Below are 8,915 nucleotides of genomic sequence, written 5' to 3'. Positions count from 1 at the left end.
CAAGCTCCTGATCTAACTTAGCATTCCAGGCCCTGGGTGCTTGTTTCAGGCCATATAAAGCCTTTGATAGTTTCAGTACTTTGCCTGAATGCTTTGAACTCTGAAAACCAGGTGGTTGCTGTACATATACCTCCTCCTGCAGCTCACCATTCAGAAAAGCAGATTTGACATCCATGTGATGTACCTCCCATTTTCCATTGGCAGCAAGGGCTAGCATGAGTCTCACTGTCTCAAGCCTAGCTACAGGAGCAAAAACCTCCTCATAATCCACCCCAAACTTTTGAGCATATCCTTTTGCAACAAGCCTTGCCTTGTGCTTGACAATATTGCCCTGTGGATCCCTTTTCACCTTGAAGATCCATTTCAAACCTATTGCTTTGTGACCCTTTGGTAAATTTGCATAGCACCAAGTGTTATTCTCCTGAATTGACTTCAGCTCACTGTTCATTGCATCAACCCAACACTGTTCCACTAGAGCTTCCTCCACTCCCACTGGCTCATTAGCTGCTAACAGGCATACCCCACTATATTCATAATCTTCCAATTCTTCAGTTGTATCAAAGATGTCATTCAGTGTTCTGAACCTCAAAGGTCCACCATAGGTTTCTTCTGAATGTTGACTTGGTGGGGTTGCATAGTTCATAGCTGGTGCTGCATTTGAGCCTGAAGTATTTGGGGAGTCAGGTGGTTGGTTGAGTCCCACACTACTCCCTTGACCTGCTGAAAGATCACCCCCTACAGCTGCAGCTGGACTGCCTGCAGTGTCTGCATTTTCAGCATCAGCTTCTATTGTCGGATTTTGGTCAGTTAAGTCATAGTGAAGAACAAAAGTGTCTGTCTCTTGCTGGTCTGTGTTGCAGCTTGTGTTGTCCCAATTCCAAGGCTTATTTTCTTCAAATATGACTTCCCTACTCACCACCAACCTGTTGGTGGAAGGATCAAACAGTCTATAGCCTTTAGTGCCTGATTCATAGCCTATGAATACCATCTTGCTAGATCTGTCAGACAATTTGCTAATTCCAGGACCAACCAGCTTCACATTTGCCACACAACCAAAAATCTTCAAGTGACTCACTTTAGGCTTCTTCCCATGCCAAGCTTCATATGGAGTTTTACTGTTTAGGGCCTTGGTAGGTGACCTGTTCAGTAAATAGACAGCAGTTCTCTTTTTTTTTCTCGAAAAACGCAGGAGATCTGCGTCTCATTGTATTAAGAAGAAAGAGGGTAAAAGTACCCAACACTTACAAGACACCCAAACACAACTCACACACACACGCTACTGCAGCCAAGATGGCTGCAAAACGACCCACACAGATCCAAAACACTAATCTCTAGGGAGATAGCTGTTCTCACTGCTTCTCCCCAAAATACTGATGGAACCTTCATGGTTTTCAGCAAGCACCTGGCCATCTCAACCACTGATTGATTTCTCCTCTCCACAACCCCATTTTGCTGTGGTGTGTATGGGGCTGTGGTGTAGTGCTTGATCCCACCAGCATCACAGAACACAGTGAACAGATTTGAGTTGAACTCACCTCCTCTGTCTGTCCTGATGGCTTTCAGTTTTCCACCAGACTCATTTTCAGCCCTGAGTGTTATCCTTTTGAAACACTCCAGTGCCTGATCTTTAGTCTTTAGCATTTCCACCCACATATACCTACTGTGATCATCAACCACTAGCAGAAAATAGGAAGCACCTCCTATGCTCTTAGGTGTAATTTGCCCACATAAGTCTGCATGGACCAAATCTAAAACCTTTTCAGCTCTGAAACTTGACACTTGTGGAAATGGTTTTCTATGCTGTTTTCCAAGAACACACCCATCACAAACTCTCTCTACCTTTCTGATGCTAGGCAACCCTTCTACCATAGACTTGTCACTAAGATTACTCAAAGATCTGAAATTTAAGTGACCAAATCTGGCATGCCAGTTCCATGACTTGTCATCAGATTGAGCAAGCAAACAGACTGGTGGTGTTAAACCAAACTTTGCTAAATACAGTCTATTCCCAACTCTAGGTGCAGAAATCAATAGAGTATGCTCCTGATCATAAACACACAGTCTACCTTTCTCACCAACATATTTAAAGCCCATTTCTTCTAACTGCCCCAAACTGACAATATTGCTTCTTAACTCAGGTATGTAATAAACTTCAGTAAGTACTTTATGACCCTCAAAGCGATCTTGCATTACTACTGAGCCCATACCTCTGATTCTGACGCTGGAGCCGTCGCCAAACTTGACTGTTCCTCGAACACTTGTATCAATCTGCGTCAGAGCTGACAGCATACCTGTCATATGATTGCTGGCGCCGGTGTCAAGCACCCAGACACCATCAGGGACGTCCACCGGCACGACCTTCTCCTCCATTAGGTGAACACACTGAGATGACCCGTGCACGACGTCGCACGTGGCCAGCATCAGTGCGCCAGCCTGATCACCGCCGCTGATGGCGACGTTGGCCTCCAGCTGGACCTGTTCTTTCTTCTTGTCTTTCTTGGGGCGTTTGCAGTCTTGCTCCCAATGACCGTAGATGCCGCAGTTGCGGCACCGGCCTTTGCGACGCGGCGTGCCCTCGGAGGTCAACTTGACCGGCTTCGAGGCACCGCCGTCAGTTCGTGCCGCCGTCTTGTTCTTTGGAGCGCCGCCGCCCGATCCGCTTCCTCCGGGCTTGTACCCAGATTGGAAGCAATGCTTGTTCTTCTCCAACCAATCCTCTTCGGCAAGCATGAGTCTCCCCATCTTGTCGGTGACGTGTTCAGTCTTGTCGTCGAAACGCTCCTCCGCCGCGCGCAACCTCCCGATCAGCTCTTCCACTGTCAGGGTCTTCAGATCGACGAACATCTCGATGGAGACTACCACCTGCGTGAAGCGAGGTGGCACCACGCGAAGAAATTTCTTCACTACGCGGACATCATCGATGTTCTCGCTGAGGGTTTTCAGGTTGCCGACGAGATTGGTGATGCGCATGCCGAAGTCGTCGATGGATTCGCCCTCTTTGAAGGCGATGTTCTCGAATTCCTTCAAGAGCCTCTGGGCGTTCACCTCCTTGACTCGATCTGCGCCGATCCGCATCGTCTTCACTGCCTCCCACACCTCCTTCACCGTCGCCTTCCTCCCCAACGACTGCCACATCTCCTTTGGGACTGAGCGCAGGAGCGCGCTCATTGCCTGCCGATCTTGTGCGCGCTTGATGCCGGTACCTGGGTCGATCACCCCCCAGATCTCGAGCGCCTTGTAGTTGCACTGCATCAGCATCGCCCATTCGGTGTAGTTGTCCGTGGTCAGCATTGGCCAAAGGAGAGAGCTCTCCTTGACGCTGCCGCTGCTGTTGGAAGTCTAGGCATCGCCCATGGTGGTTGGTGGTGGCGTTCGCGAGGGTATGATGAACTTCTTTCGCGGTGGCTCTCTCGGTGGGCTCACACTACCGTCGTATTGCATAAACCACGCTCTGATGCCAGAATGTTGGAACCGATGGCGTGAGCACACGAACACGAGAGAGAGAGAGAGAGAGAGCGAGCAGTTTTTCACTGCGAAATGACGCAGCTTGTTTGATGCATTCAACTTGGCCTTTCTAGGCTCTGATCCGCATCCCCCGCCATGGTTGGGCGCTGCACGGTGTGCCGTCATTCTCAGTCACCCGTGCGACATGCACGGCGTGCCAGCCATGGCGGGGAGGTGCCTAAAGACGCGGTCCTAGCGTGCTCGTGTGCAATCACCGAGCACCTAAGATTCTACGCTGTTACAAACATGATGTTCAACTGGAAATGAAACAAACTAATGCACCTAACATGGATATATATACTGACACGATTACAGGAACCTTGATCAACAACACTGCCCTTCGTGGATGAGGCAGCAGTAATCGGAAGAGACCAAGAGATGCACCACATAATATCTAAGCTGCTAGAGAAAGATGACCAACAGAGAATCAAGATAGTTTCAAAAGTTGGACTTGGTGGCTCCGGGAAAACTACCCTGGCTCAGCTGGTTTTCAAAAAAGTAGAAACTATGGAGAATAATAATTTTACAGTAAAACTATGGGTTCATGTGTCACAGGAGAAATTTCAACTTGAAAAATTCTCAAGAGGCTATTTGAAGCTATTCCTAATGAGAGGTCTAAAGGACTTCCTTTGATGAATATAGTCAATAAAATCTTAGATAAGTTGACCAACAAGAGGTTCCTGATTGGGTGATGTTTGGGTTGAAGACTGTAATAAATGGGAAGAGTGTTGGCCCATAGGATCACCAGCTCAGATGAGTGAATCACTCACCAGTCTTGCCGAGCACCCGCTAGTGTTGCCGAGCACCTACGAGCCATGCCGACCACGAGTAAGCGTTGTCCGTTCTCACACACTATGGCTAGAGCTTGAAGAAGAGGGGAGAACAGAGCATGCACACATAATACAAGACACCAGCATTGGCCGAAGCCCTGTCTGTGAGATGACAAATCTGAACTCTTTTTACTGAGTTGCCATGGTAGTCTATTTATACTACTCTATCCATCTAGTCCTAGTACAGCTGTCCTACTACAAACAGTGACTAGATAACATACAGGGCTGACTCTGCGCTGGCCTCTGCATGTGCCTATAGTGCTGCAGGTGAGCAGTTCAGCGCCTGCACCTGCAGCGGCTACAGTATCACAGTAGGGAGCCTTTTTGACGCCGCCTTCCCTTGCTGTGTTCACACAAGGTAGTAGTAGATTATCTAACAATCTTCCCCTAATCCTACTGCTAACCCTTGTACCCCCTCCATGCCGATCATCTCCTTCAGCTGCATGAGTCGAAGACGTCCGAGCGGCTTGGTGAGGACATCCGCGAGTTGCTAACCAGTTTTGACGAACTCTATGATTATCTGCCCTCCATCGACATAGTTTCTGAGGAAGTGGAACTTCACGTCAATGTGTTTGCTCCGGTCATGCAGAACCGGATTCTTCACGAGGGCGATGGCGGCCTAGTTGTCCACCATCAGTGCTGGTGGGTGAGCTTCCACGCCGGTCAGCTCGCCCAGCAGTTGGCATAGCCATACAACTTGGCACGCTGCTGTGGTCACCGCTACGTACTCTGCCTCGCACATAGATAGCGCCACCATCTTCTGTTTCAGCGACAGACATGAAATTGAGGCCGACCCGAGAAAGACGAGCACGCCAGAGGTGCTCCGTCATCCGTCGATGTCCCTCGCCATGTCTGCATCGCTGAAACACAGTGAGCTACAACCTACTCCTACCGGTCTTTGGGAAGATGATCCCATGATCTATCGTCCTCTTGACGTAGCGCAGTAGCCGCTTCACCACAACCCAGTGATCCTCTCTGGGATCCTCCATGAAGCGACTGATGTAGTCCACGGCAAACGCAATGTCCGGCCTCGTGTGTACTAGGTAGCGCAGACCGCCGACGATGCTCCGGTAGAGTGTTGCATCCACCTTTGCCGTGGTGCTGGCCTTCGTCAGCTTCAGCCGCTCCCCCATTGGAGTCACGCATGGTTTGCACTCAGCCATGCCGCTCCTCTCCAACAGCTTGGAGGCATACGCGCTCTGACCGAGCATGAGTTCCTCCTTCCCTTGTCTTAGCTCGATGCCGAGGTAGTAGGAGAGTGCGCCGAGATCGCTCATTCGAAAACGAGCCGCCATCTCGTGCTTGAAGCTGTTGATATCCTCCGTGTGCACGCAGGTGACGATTAAGTCATCCACATGCACGCTGACGACGAGCTCCCCCTTCCCCCGTCGCTGTGTGTTTAGCGCGTGCTTGGTTGCACACCGTTGAAACCCAAGCTCGCTCAGCGTGGTGTCAAGCTTGGCGTTCCATGCTCGAGGGGCCTGCCATAGCCCATAGAGCACCTTGCGCAGTCGGAGCACCCCGTGCTCCTCTCCCTTGACTGTGAAATCTGGAGGTTGCCTGACGAAGACCATCTTCGCTAGCTCACCGTTGATGAAGGCCGATTTAACGTCCAAGTGATGGACGCGCCAGTCCTTTGCTGCTGCCAATGCTAGTAGCAAATGGACCGACCCCATGCGCGCTACTGGCGTAAAGACCTCGAAGTCTGTGCCCTCACGCTGAACAAATCCCTGGGCGACGAGACGCGCCTTGTGCTTGACAATGGCGTCGAGCTCGTCCCGCTTGACCTTGTACACCCACTTCAGGCGGATCGGACGGCATCCTGGAGGTGGATCGACGAGCTACCATGTCTCGTTTTCCTCGATCGCCTTCATCTCCTCCAGCATCGTCCGTCGCTAGTTTCCGTCCCGCTCGGCTAGCGTGAACGTGGGTGGTTCCTCTGCACTGACAAGTAGCAGCTCTGCGTCATTGAGCAACCGACCAGCCAGTCCTGAGGGTCCTGTGCCACCGACGATGTCGTCCAGCCTGTGGAACCGTAGCTCCTCACCTTCATGGAAGGCATCCATGAACTCAGTGATGTCACTTGGAGGTGAGGCGAACTCGATCGGCATCGATGGAGTTCCCTGTTCCGTCGGAGTGCTCGGTATAGCATCTGGAGTGCTCTGCACCCTGGTCGTAGTGCTCAGCACTACTTCTGGACAGCTCGTCATAACTCCTGTAGTGTTCAGCCACACTGTAGGAGTGCCTAGCCTCAGTCTTGGAGTGGTCGGCACCACTACAAGACGTCTTGGCTCTGCCACGGGAGTGCTCAGCACCTGTCCTGGAGTGGTCGCCACCACTACAGAATCTCCCGGCACCACTCCTGGCGTGCTCGACATCCCTTCAAGAGTGCTTGGCACTCTTCTCTGAGTGCTCGGCATCCCTCTCGAAGTGCTCGACACTGCCCCAAGAGTGCTCGGCTCTACCGCTGGAGTGCTCGGCGCTTTGATACCACTTGTTGGCCTACAGGATCACCGACTCAGGTGAGTGAACCACTCATCAGTCTTGCCGTGCACCCGCTAGTGTTGCCGAGCACCTACTAGCCGTGCCGACCACGAACAAGCGTTGTCCGTCCCCACACACTATGGCTAGAGCTAGAAGAAGAAGGGAGAATAGAGCATGCACACACAATACAAGACACCAGCGTTGGCCGAAGCCCTGTCTGTGAGATGGCAAATCTGAACTCTTTTTACTGAGTTGCTGTGGTAGTCTATTTATACAACTCTATCCATCTAGTCCCAATACAGCTATCCTGCTGCAAACAGTGACTAGATAACATACAGGGCTAACTCTGCGCCGGCCTTTGCATGTGCCTACAGTGCTGTAGGTGAGCAGTTCGGCGCATGCACCTGCAGCGGCTATAGTATCACAGTATAAAGCCTTTTCGGCGGCGCCTTCCCTTGCTGTGTTCATACAAGGTAGCAGTAAATTATCTAACAAAGAGTTCATGATATATTTGAAGAATGGCTCCTCAGGATGCAGGATTCTACTCACTACTCGTAGTAGAAATGTTGCTAGAACAGTTGAATCTACAACAGTAATAGACTTGCCATTGTTATCTAAGAATTACAGCTGGCAAGTGTTTCAGCAAAAATTCGTAAATTCTGTGAAAGATTTGGACTCTGAATTTCAAGAAGTTGGGAAAGAGATTGTGAACAAGTGCGGTGGGGTGCCACTAGCAATTAAAGTTCTTTCAGGCGTCCTCCGTGACAAGAAACGAGTAGAACAATGGCATGCCATAAAAGATAATAATTTATTAGATGTCGATGATAAAGAACGTCAAGTATCTGCTTGCTTGTGGTTGAGCTATTTCAACTTGCTATCTCATCTAAAGCAATGTTTCACGATATGTTCAATTTTTCTTAAGGGTCACTTCATTGATAAAGACCAATTGATTGACCAATGGATTGCTCATGATATGGTCGTGGACGATGGTGTTAACTACTTGGAATATGTTGGCGATGACTACTTTAGTCATCTTGTGCAAATGTATTTCATACAAGATGTGGAGGAAGCTGTGGATGGAAGAGTAAAGTGTAAGATGCATGATTTGGTGCATGATCTTGCCCGATCCATTTTGGGTGATGAGATTTCACTTGTGTCGTGCACAAGAAGGCAACCAATTTCACAAAGATCCGTAGATACTTTTCTATAATGGAACACACAAGACATCTTCCGCCCAAAACTACATTCCAAAAGGCACGTGCTATGTATATTGCTGAAAATGGTGATTTCATATTTAGCAAGGCATGGAAGAATGCAAAACACTTGCGCAGTATCACTGTGAAATATGTGCATACATCAGCACTCACAGCCATACTACAGACAAAAAAATTAAGGTACCTTAACATTTCAGGATTGAAACATGAAACACTTCCTGAGGTTGTTTCAGACATTTGGAGTCTGCAGTCTTCTTCATGTAACGACAAGTGAACTTGTCAAGTTACCTGAATCCATTGGTAAGCTGCAGAAGTTGAGTGGTCAACTTGTCATGCTGCTTTAGTCTAACAAGTTAGCCAGATTCTATTGGCAATTGTGTCATGATTTCTAGCATAGATCTTTTTGGATGTAAGAAGGTTGCAATGTTACTGTTGATGCCAGGTTGATCCCGGATGAAGGGGACCGTGAAGCCTAGGGGGGGTTGAATTAGGCAACTTAAAATTCTACTTCTAAACTATGGCCTCTTTTTCTACACCTAGCAAAACCAATGCAAAAGATAAACTATCTAAATGTGCAACTACGATTTTGCTACTGTGTTACTATCTCTACCGCAAAAAGAGTAATACAATCAATGTAAATGCGGAAGCTAAAGAGCAAGATAGAGATATGCAAACTCCCGTCAACGACTCCGGTATTTTTACAGAGGTACCGAGAAACGCGCAAACTTCTCCCTAGTCCTCGTTGGAGCCCCTCGCAAAGAATCCCTCGCAAGGGCCAAGCTCCTAGTCGGGTAACTCCGTGGATAGCCTCGGGCCTTCCCCTCGCGCAAGTGAGTCTCCGACGTGCCTTCCAGCAAGGCTCTCCCGGATGCTCCCCGCCATC

The 8,915-nt window shown here is 49.3% G+C and overlaps 1 pseudogene; it reads left to right on the top strand.

Moving 5' to 3' along the window:
• Positions 1 to 7,320: 7,320 nt before the first annotated feature.
• LOC136479386 (putative disease resistance protein RGA3) lies at positions 7,321 to 8,376 on the top strand (annotated as a pseudogene).
• Positions 8,377 to 8,915: the final 539 nt, after the last annotated feature.

The sequence above is a fragment of the Miscanthus floridulus genome, chromosome 9, assembly GCF_019320115.1.
Source record: "Miscanthus floridulus cultivar M001 chromosome 9, ASM1932011v1, whole genome shotgun sequence".
NCBI lineage: Eukaryota > Viridiplantae > Streptophyta > Magnoliopsida > Poales > Poaceae > Miscanthus > Miscanthus floridulus.
This window is presented reverse-complemented; position numbering and strand designations above follow the sequence as displayed.